The sequence below is a fragment of the Micropterus dolomieu genome, linkage group LG23 (genome assembly GCF_021292245.1).
Source record: "Micropterus dolomieu isolate WLL.071019.BEF.003 ecotype Adirondacks linkage group LG23, ASM2129224v1, whole genome shotgun sequence".
NCBI classification, from domain to species: domain Eukaryota; kingdom Metazoa; phylum Chordata; class Actinopteri; order Centrarchiformes; family Centrarchidae; genus Micropterus; species Micropterus dolomieu.
The window spans coordinates 4,586,595-4,595,484 of NC_060172.1; positions in this window are offsets into that span (position 1 = coordinate 4,586,595).

Below are 8,890 nucleotides of genomic sequence, written 5' to 3' on the forward strand. Positions count from 1 at the left end.
GACTCAGTCCTGAGTCTGTCTGAGTCAGTTTGACTCAGTTTGACTCAGTCCTGAGTCTATCTGAGTCAGTTTGACTCAGTCCTGAGTCTGTCTGAGTCCGTTTGAGTCTGTCTGAGTCAGTTTGAGTCTGTCTGAGTCTGTTTGAGTCAGTTTGAGTCTGTCCTGAGTCTATCTGAGTCCGTTTGAGTCTGTCCTGAGTCTGTCTGAGTCTGTTTGAGTCAGTTTGACTCAGTCCTGAGTCTGTCTGAGTCCGTTTGAATCTGTCCTGAGTCTGTCTGAGTCAGTTTGAGTCAGTTTGACTCAGGACTGAGTCAGTTTGAGTCTTTCTGAGTCAGTTTGACAGCCTGAACACAACCTTTAAATCTATAATGCAACTGCAAAACTGTCTCCTTCTTTCTGAGATTGCTTTTTCCAACACATTTGACAATATTTCTCTGGGGAGTGCAGTAATGGACAGTGGCAGTAATGGACAGTGGCAGCGCCACTGTTTTTTTGGAACCACACGTGACCATATTTAGACGAGAAAGTGGAGCTAGCTAGCTTGGTTAGCCTGGTGCATCCGTACTTCATGTGAACTGTGATATTAGCTGTGATGCTAATTTTGACTAGCAACAAACAGGCTTATTCGTAAAAATGACCAGCCTACTCCTAGTAAGCTCTGGTTGCTCTGCCTCAACGCTGTGATGGACTAGATAGTTTTACTTGTTGCTAACGCTAAAACTGTATAAAATACGATCCAGTTTCACCAAAACAAGAGAGCGAAGTTGTGTTTTTGTTCAGTAATCAGTGTTACCTAGTCTCGCATAGCAAACCCTATCTCTACACTTCGATTCAGTGCTGTGCTGTCAAACTCCCGAAGTTTGCTGACAGCCTCATCCGGGACGGGGACGAGTCGGCCTCTCTGGTCAGAACAACGACCTTTTGCTGCGTTTGCACCTCCCGTCCAGACTAAAACAGAGAAAATAAAGGAGAAATTTGGAAACGCTGCCGTCGTTTTAAAACTCCAGAGACCGTTTTAGTGATGACGGGCAAAAACAGGGGACAAACGATGATGCAGACGCTCACATTTGGCTCTCTGATTGGGTCTTACAGCCTACACGTGCACTGTGCATGTCGCCGTATTTACTTTGTTTCCCGCCGCCACAGCCGCTTTTAACTCCCGTGTAACGTTCAGTAAAAGTCCCAGCTCGTTATTGGTGCATGCAAAATAAAATCCGGTGCGGTTCTTCGTCTATAGTACTTTATTCTTTCACCAAATCTTCTGTAACTACAGAACGGACCGTCTGCTTCATGTTTACACGCTCTCGCCCAGCGTACCTGAACGGCCACCAGCTGTGCGTTTCAGTCGTTTTAATACAGACGGAGATCAACTCTGATACGCAGCTGCTGTGGACGGAGATCGGATTCGTTTTATTTTTAAACTAAAGCGGAGCAGTGTCTCTCCAGTCGATGGCTTTAAACCATCGCAGAAGAAGACGCAGCGAGACGACCTCATTAGAAGAGCTGCGGTAAAGGCGCAAACGATGGAAAACCACGTGGAGAACATCACGTGTTACCGTGAGAAAGTTACATCCTCCTCATCGCTCCGCACACAGCTGAGGTTTCCTCTCAGGTTGTTTTAATGCACAAATTGAAAATGTGCATTAAAGCAACCAGAGCTTCGCACTGACTTTCAGCTCATCGTTTATCCGTGTCTGCAGCTTTGAAGTTAAACTGCGGGTTACGGAGACAGTGTGTTGTTTTTCCCACCGCTGAGCTCTTCTCCAAAACTCTCCGTCGGCGTCCCCGTGTTTACCTGCAGCTTTTATGGATGCTTTCACACACATCCACGCCATAAAGCCATGAGAACCACAACACCTCGCCAACTGTACGCCGCTACGTGTGTGTGTGTTTAAAATGATTAACCTTTACTGCCCCTCCTTTTAGCTCCCCTTGTCTCGTATCTTCAGAAAACATCGACTGCCCGACCCAGAGATCCCTGCCTGTTCTTAAAAATGAGTCATTTGTTATAGCTAAGCGAGGGAATCAATTTACAGTTACAAAACTAGTGTTCCTAATATTTTGTCCACCCAGCGAGGGTGGACAAAATATTAGGAACACGTGTAGTAAAATAGCAGCTGATTATAAGCTGGTGTAAGAGTGAAGCGTCTGTTTGTTTATCTTCTTCCTCTGTCTCCGATTCTTTCCTTCAAACCGCTCTGGTGTCAAAATTCACAGGTGCAGTGTGGGTAAACAATAGCGGGAAGCAGGATCCAGGAAGAGCCCCCCCCCCCAGTCGTTAGCATGCTTTAGGAGGATTAGCATTTTTAGCATGCGGCGGCTCAGAGGTGCGTGTCTTCCTCTGTCGTCTCTGGGTCGTGACCTTTGACCCCGGGTGAACACAGGAGTGAAGTAAGACACAGGTTAATAGGGTTGTTAAAATGTCACGAGCATTATGTGTGAAAGGTGGAATTATTAGATTGTTACAAGGCAAACACAGATTACAGCAGGCGGCCTGTTTCTGGTCAAACAGAGTCACAAACCTCTGGAGCCTCGCTGACTGAAACCCAGCAGGCAGCGGCAGCTTTGAAGTGAATGAGCGTGTGAGCTAATCATATATAGAAAACACACATAAATCAACTAATTTGCGACATCGCACACAAGGATGGGCTGCTTTAATGGAGCTTGTGTGTGTGCTTGAACTTCACTCCCTACATCTCCATTACATGTTCACAGGTCATAGATCACAGTTGTTTATATATATATATATCTGTACAGCGTACGACACCCTCGATCCAGATAGCATGGAACAAATATTCAGGAAGAGCAAAAGAGGAGGGACTAAAATAGTAAAATTACTGTATGGACATTTATAATTTCTTTGTCTGTCTTTAGATGTCTTGTTTTGTCTGATCCAAAACTCAAAAAGATTTAGTTTACTGCGACGTACGACAAAGAAAACCCTCAAATTATTGGCTATTTTGACTATTAAAATAGTTTTACATTGATTTTATGTCGATTAATCAACTAAAAAAATCTATTTTTATCAGTTAATATAAATTTATCACATGTATTTTGTCAAAGGAGCCACAATGTGAAACACTCACCCCCATGTTTGTAGTTCTTCTGTTTAATCCGGTGAAAAACCTTAAATGGTACAAAAGAAAGTCATTATATATAATATAGTCCAAATAAAGTTTCTGAGGTGCATTTACTGGCTGTTCCAAGGTGTTTCCTGTAGAAATGTATTGCCTTCCAGTGCAGCAGTATAACAAAAGAAGGTAAAGACAAAGTTTAAATCAGCAAACTGAGAAATAATGTAAATTTAGAGATTTATACAATGTCCAGGGATCAATAATGAGTGAACAACTTCAAGTTATTCTGCAGCAGAGTTTTAAAACAAATCCGATCTCCGTCCACAGCAGCGTTTTAGCTGCGTATCAGAGTTGATCTCCGTCTGTATTAAAACGACTGAAAACACACATCTAGTGCCCGTCTTCACTAAGACGCTACCCGGAGTTTTGAAACAAAAAACGGGGTCGGCAGCGTTTCCAAACGTCTCTGTTTTAGGTCTTCGTTTTTGCCGTTTTAGTTTGGACGGGAGGAGCAAACGTAGAAAAAGGTCAAAATGCAGCAGTGTGGACGGGGCTTGCGATGTAGATCGCACCCTGTCCACAAACACGTGAAGGTGTCACTTTAGTTTGTAAAGATTCTGCCGTCACGGGTCCCCAGAGCCCAAACAGTCAGCGGGTCGATGGAGGAAATAATGAGCAGATTGAACCAGAATGAAAAGAATCATCAGCTGAAACTCAACAGTTCAGAATGAGCTGCTTTCTGTTAATGAGGAGGAAGGAGAATCTGAGGAGATGTAATAGTACAACATTTAACTGCTTCAACACTTTCTTCATCGTACTCGTACTTTTTTCTGGAAGTGTAATACAGTATGGAGCCACAGATGCTACACATGAATATAAATCAAACTTTACTGTGAATCTGGAAATCATGACCACAAACGATTCAGAGGGAACGACAACAAAACCTCTTTATTTCTGCTTTTCAAACAGGTTTTCTGTGTTTGCAGCTCCCAGATATAAATCTGTAACTTCACTGGGGTCACGATGAGGACACGAGCATCACATAAAACTATGACAGAGACGATGGCGCTCTGTGACTTCCTTTTACTTCTTCGTTGGTTAACTATTGACTGCGTTTAACAGCCTGCAGGTCGGAGAGGAACACACACAGAGCTGCAGCACACAGGAGAATAAAGTCAAACAAAACACATCATTTATGTACTAACAAACTCAGTCCACTTCCTCTTCCTCTGTAAGTTTTCAGGAGAAAAATCAGAGATTTATGTAACTTAACATGTTGAATCTTTAGTTGGTGCAATAACACACCTCTGCTGTGTTTTTAATGCACTTATAATCATATTTAGTTTCATTTATAGAGATAATATATGAAAGATAAGGTTGCATCTTTACTGCAAAGAGCCTTATCTTTGATTTATCCTTCTAGGAGAATATTATCTGTAACTAAAAATAAAGTTTTAAAACATTTTATTTAATGGAAGGTGAGGAAGTAATTTGAATACCAGATTATTTTATCATATATCATAGATATCGCTCAATTTCATCGTTCTACATCGTAACAAAAAGCTCATTCTCTACATGATGTGGAATTCAGTCGGGGTTAGAAGTTAAACGTGGACCGACACATGTGGGCACATTATTTATGGATGTAGAAGCAGCAGAGACACTTCCTAACAATATCCAGCGACTTCTGAATTGTCCTTAGCAATAATTTAGATCCAAACCTGCGGTCGACAAATTATTCACCAGTAAAAGTACGTAAGTATAATCAGGAAAATGTACTTACTATTAGAATTAATAATAACTACGTGTTAAAAGTGCTCAAAGCAGAAAGAAAAATGTCAAACGTGTCAAAGCAGGATTTTCCTGCTGTAGCTGTTGAGGTTGAACTACTTAGTTTCAGACTGCAGCTGCTGATTATTTTCTCCATTGATCAATAGTAAAAAGTCTGAAAATAGTGAGAAATGTTGTCACGGTTATCCAAAGAGTACTTCACAACGTACGAGTACTTCAAATAATTAAAAGGAAAAGCAGCAAATCTTCACATGAAATGTTTTTACATGAAAATGACTTGAAAGAGTCAGTCAACGAATGTACCAGCTGTACTTGTACAAACTGTTGGGTAGTTTAATCGATGATAACAGAACATGATATTTTATAAACTCTTCATGTGTTTTGTGTGTAAAAATCTTAATTAGTAAAGTAACTGAAGCTGTCAGATAAATGTACAGAAGTAAAAAGTACAACAGAACGTGCCAGGAAATAAAACACTCGAGTAAAGTACGAATACCTCTAATTTGTACTTAATTACAATACCTGAGTAAATGTACTTAGTTACGTTCCACCACTAATCAAAACAATTAAATATATCCACTATTGTCCGTCTGGCCAACTTTATTGATCCCTGAGGGGAAATTCTTCGGGCACAGTTGCTCACTTTGCACATCAAGGCATAAAGGAATAGAAATAATGGTAAAAAGATGGTAAGTAGAATATAAAGACATTCAACCTGTTTAAAACAGACGCCCCCCGGTACCGGGGCAGCCGGGCTGTGAGCGAAATCGCTGACTGAATGTTTTTATTGTCAGCGTTTTAACTCCAAAATCCACCTATTTTGTTGCTCCGAGTCTCAGCGGGCGCCATCTTGATTATTGTGCAATACCTGCGAGTGTTTTTCGCCATTCTGTGGCCGACCCGTCACTGTTGGATGTTCGGGTCTCAATCTACAGGCCCGTAAAGCGTGGGAGTGCTTTTGGTGACAGGAATGTTGATGAATATTCACTGTTTTTATCAATATTTCAATGTTTTGTTATTTGGATTGTGGTTGTATGGACAGAAATAGTGTTTTAAAGATCTCTACCAATAAAAGTCAACAGTAAATATTGTATTTTAGTTTATTTTCATCAAATTTACAGTTACAGTTGCATTCTAGGTGCATTATAATCTATATTATGATGGTTTTGATGCTTTATTGCATTAAAATATAGTTTTTTTTACCAGGCGAAGATGAAAATAACAGATTTTTTCTGTAATGGTAAAATAAATATATTTATATACAATGGATTTATATTCCTTAGCTTCGGACCTTTCACAGGAGAATTATGCATCCAGGCCTGATGGTTGAGGAGTTGTTCCTGATTCATTTTGGGTTTGTTATTTCAGGTGTTTTTCTGGAAAAAGGTGCCCGTGCAGGATAAATTTAAATATAAATAAGAGTGTGAAACAAAGTACAGATATACACACAGTAATACGCAGATCAAACATGTCGCTAATCTTCCTGACTTTTCGGGCTCAAAGGTCAACCGCTAGAATTAAAATTATTTACAAAAGCATGATAATCAATAAATAACAGCCTGTTTCACCATTAAGCACAACAGGACACAAGCAAAGCGTCATGATAACAGAAGGAGAGGACGCACGTACAAACACAGTGAACCTTCATCGTGACTGTCAGAGGAAAAAGAAAAATCCCCCGTCATGTGTATTTTGTACATATCTAAATGACGAAGACTTAAAGAGCACCTTGGAAGGTAAATGACTGCGCCGCTCTCACGTGTCAGGCGGCGGCAGCAGAAGAAGAAGCAGCAGCATATCTGAGGGGTTTTTTTTCTGCTCTTGCCAAACATGAACTTGGAGAGGAATCAGGGTTCTGCAATTTCGTGTTGAAAGGCCCGACACTATCACCAGGACGAAGGTTAATGAGGGGGAAAGGTAAGGCGGCAGAACGCACACACCTAGAGTTAAACCAGCTTTTCTTTACTGCAGGTAAAAGCAGGTCAGAAACTTTTCAGAGTGACTGACTTCAAATATTATATGTAATAACCCAGTTTCATATGTTAGTAATAGTGGTAGTAGTATTCTGTCTATGTGTGATTTTACACGTAATCACTGTGACCACTTCCTGTTTATCTTAAAGGGGAATTTAAAAGTGTCTGACAACATCATGGAAAGGATTCCTACCGAGAGAGAGAGTCGATACGTCGCTCTCATCAAGCCGCCAGACTAAAAACAGTCATTTTACCTCTCTGGTCTACCGAGGTTAGTTTGTTTTCCTGTGACTTTGGTGTTTTTAACCCTTTAGAAATAACACAAACAAAGTAGCTGACCAAGGCGGCGGTAGACCAGCAAGATAAAATGACTGTTTACATCAATGGAGTCTGGTGGCTGTGACGAGAGCGATGAGGTTTCCAGGTGGAAAAATACGGAAGTTGCCCTTTAAATGCGCCTCAAATCTAAATTAAGGCTTTTGATTGGTTAATTTCTCTACAGCACTTTTCATAGAGTTGTGAAGAAGCAGGAGTTACTTCAGGTTATATGACTGACTAGAAAATACCCGATACTTTATTTGTTAAAAAGCTACAAGAAGCCTGCGGACAAAAACTTTTTCAGGGTTTTTTTTATTTTTTTTTTTCTTTTTCTGTTAACTACGAGTTCCAAGGTGCATCTCGGCAGGAAGTTAATAAAGTCTGCCGTTTTAAATGAACTCACTTTCAGATTTTGCTTTAATTCTGGATTAATTCAGTAACCATGACCCCATGTTCTATTTACAGATTCAATGATGGCGATTCTGAATTCACCGCGCCTTTGACTGACATCTCTCTGTGTCTCTGTGGCAACGACAGCTGAGGCTCACGGTGTTCAGAAACTATCTTAAATAATAAAAACCGTAAATGAAACATATGTGAGCGTTACACTGGTCCTGACATCATTTTAAAAATTTGAAATAGTAAAATTTGGGTTCAAAAGCACTTTTGAACCATATTGTTGTAATTCAGTTCTTTGTGTCAGATAAAGCAAGAGGAGTGGCGTCCTTGTCTATGATCAATATTATAATATGTAACATTTGATTTGGAACCAAAAAAAAAGAGACAAAGGAACTGCTGGTTCGGTTGTGAAGAAGTTTCCAAGACTGATGAAGACTTAAGATAGCGTGAACACGTCCCATAAACCACTGTGAATGATACTTTTCCAACGACTTCCGACCATGCCCGTCAACCCTCCCATTTCCCCCGGGAGTCTCCCGTGTTTTACCTTTCCATCCCGCTTAAATATTTTCTAAAAAAAAGTTATTAAAAACGCTGGGCGTATTTGAACTGTTGCTAGGTTCCCCTCCTGTAAAGCGGGCGGCAGTATGTAGAACATTAGCTGTAACAGTGACAGGAAGGCCCCCACCAGTTAAAGAGGTGGTATTCTGCTTTTTGGCTTTTCCCCTCTCCTTTTATTGAGTTATAAACCTAATAATGTAACAGTAAATGTAAATAACCATAAATGTAACAGGTTTGCAAAGTGAAAAAGCCCAAAGGGAGTTCCCATCTCCCACAGAAAACTCTGCTCTGAACTGAAAACAGCTCGTTTGTAGTCCAGCCGCTTCCCTGAAACGCGCCTCATATAACGCTCGCCGAGCGGCTACTCCGACACGCCCTCAGAAACAGCGAGCTGCAGCACACAGCTCTCTTCTCCCTTCCAAACACTAGCTACCCTCCAGGCAGTCAGTGGACAGAAAGTTGTTCCTGTGATGTAGAGACAGAGCTCAGTTAAAACTTTATGGATACAGATTAATAACTCACCGCTCTGAAACTCTCGCTCCAGTCCGTGTTGCCGAGCCGGTCGGCAACACGTACGGCTGAACCCGAGCCGTTTACCGGCTTCTCGCCGACCCGCCCTTCTCTGCTTCTGATTGGCTAGTAGTCCTTAACTAGGAACTGAGCATGTGCAACTCCCAACAAAGATCATTTAGAGACAAGATGTATCACTCCATAGCTAAAACGAAGCCTTCAACACAGGCTGAAAAGAGGAGCTGCAGCAATGTGCAGTATGAC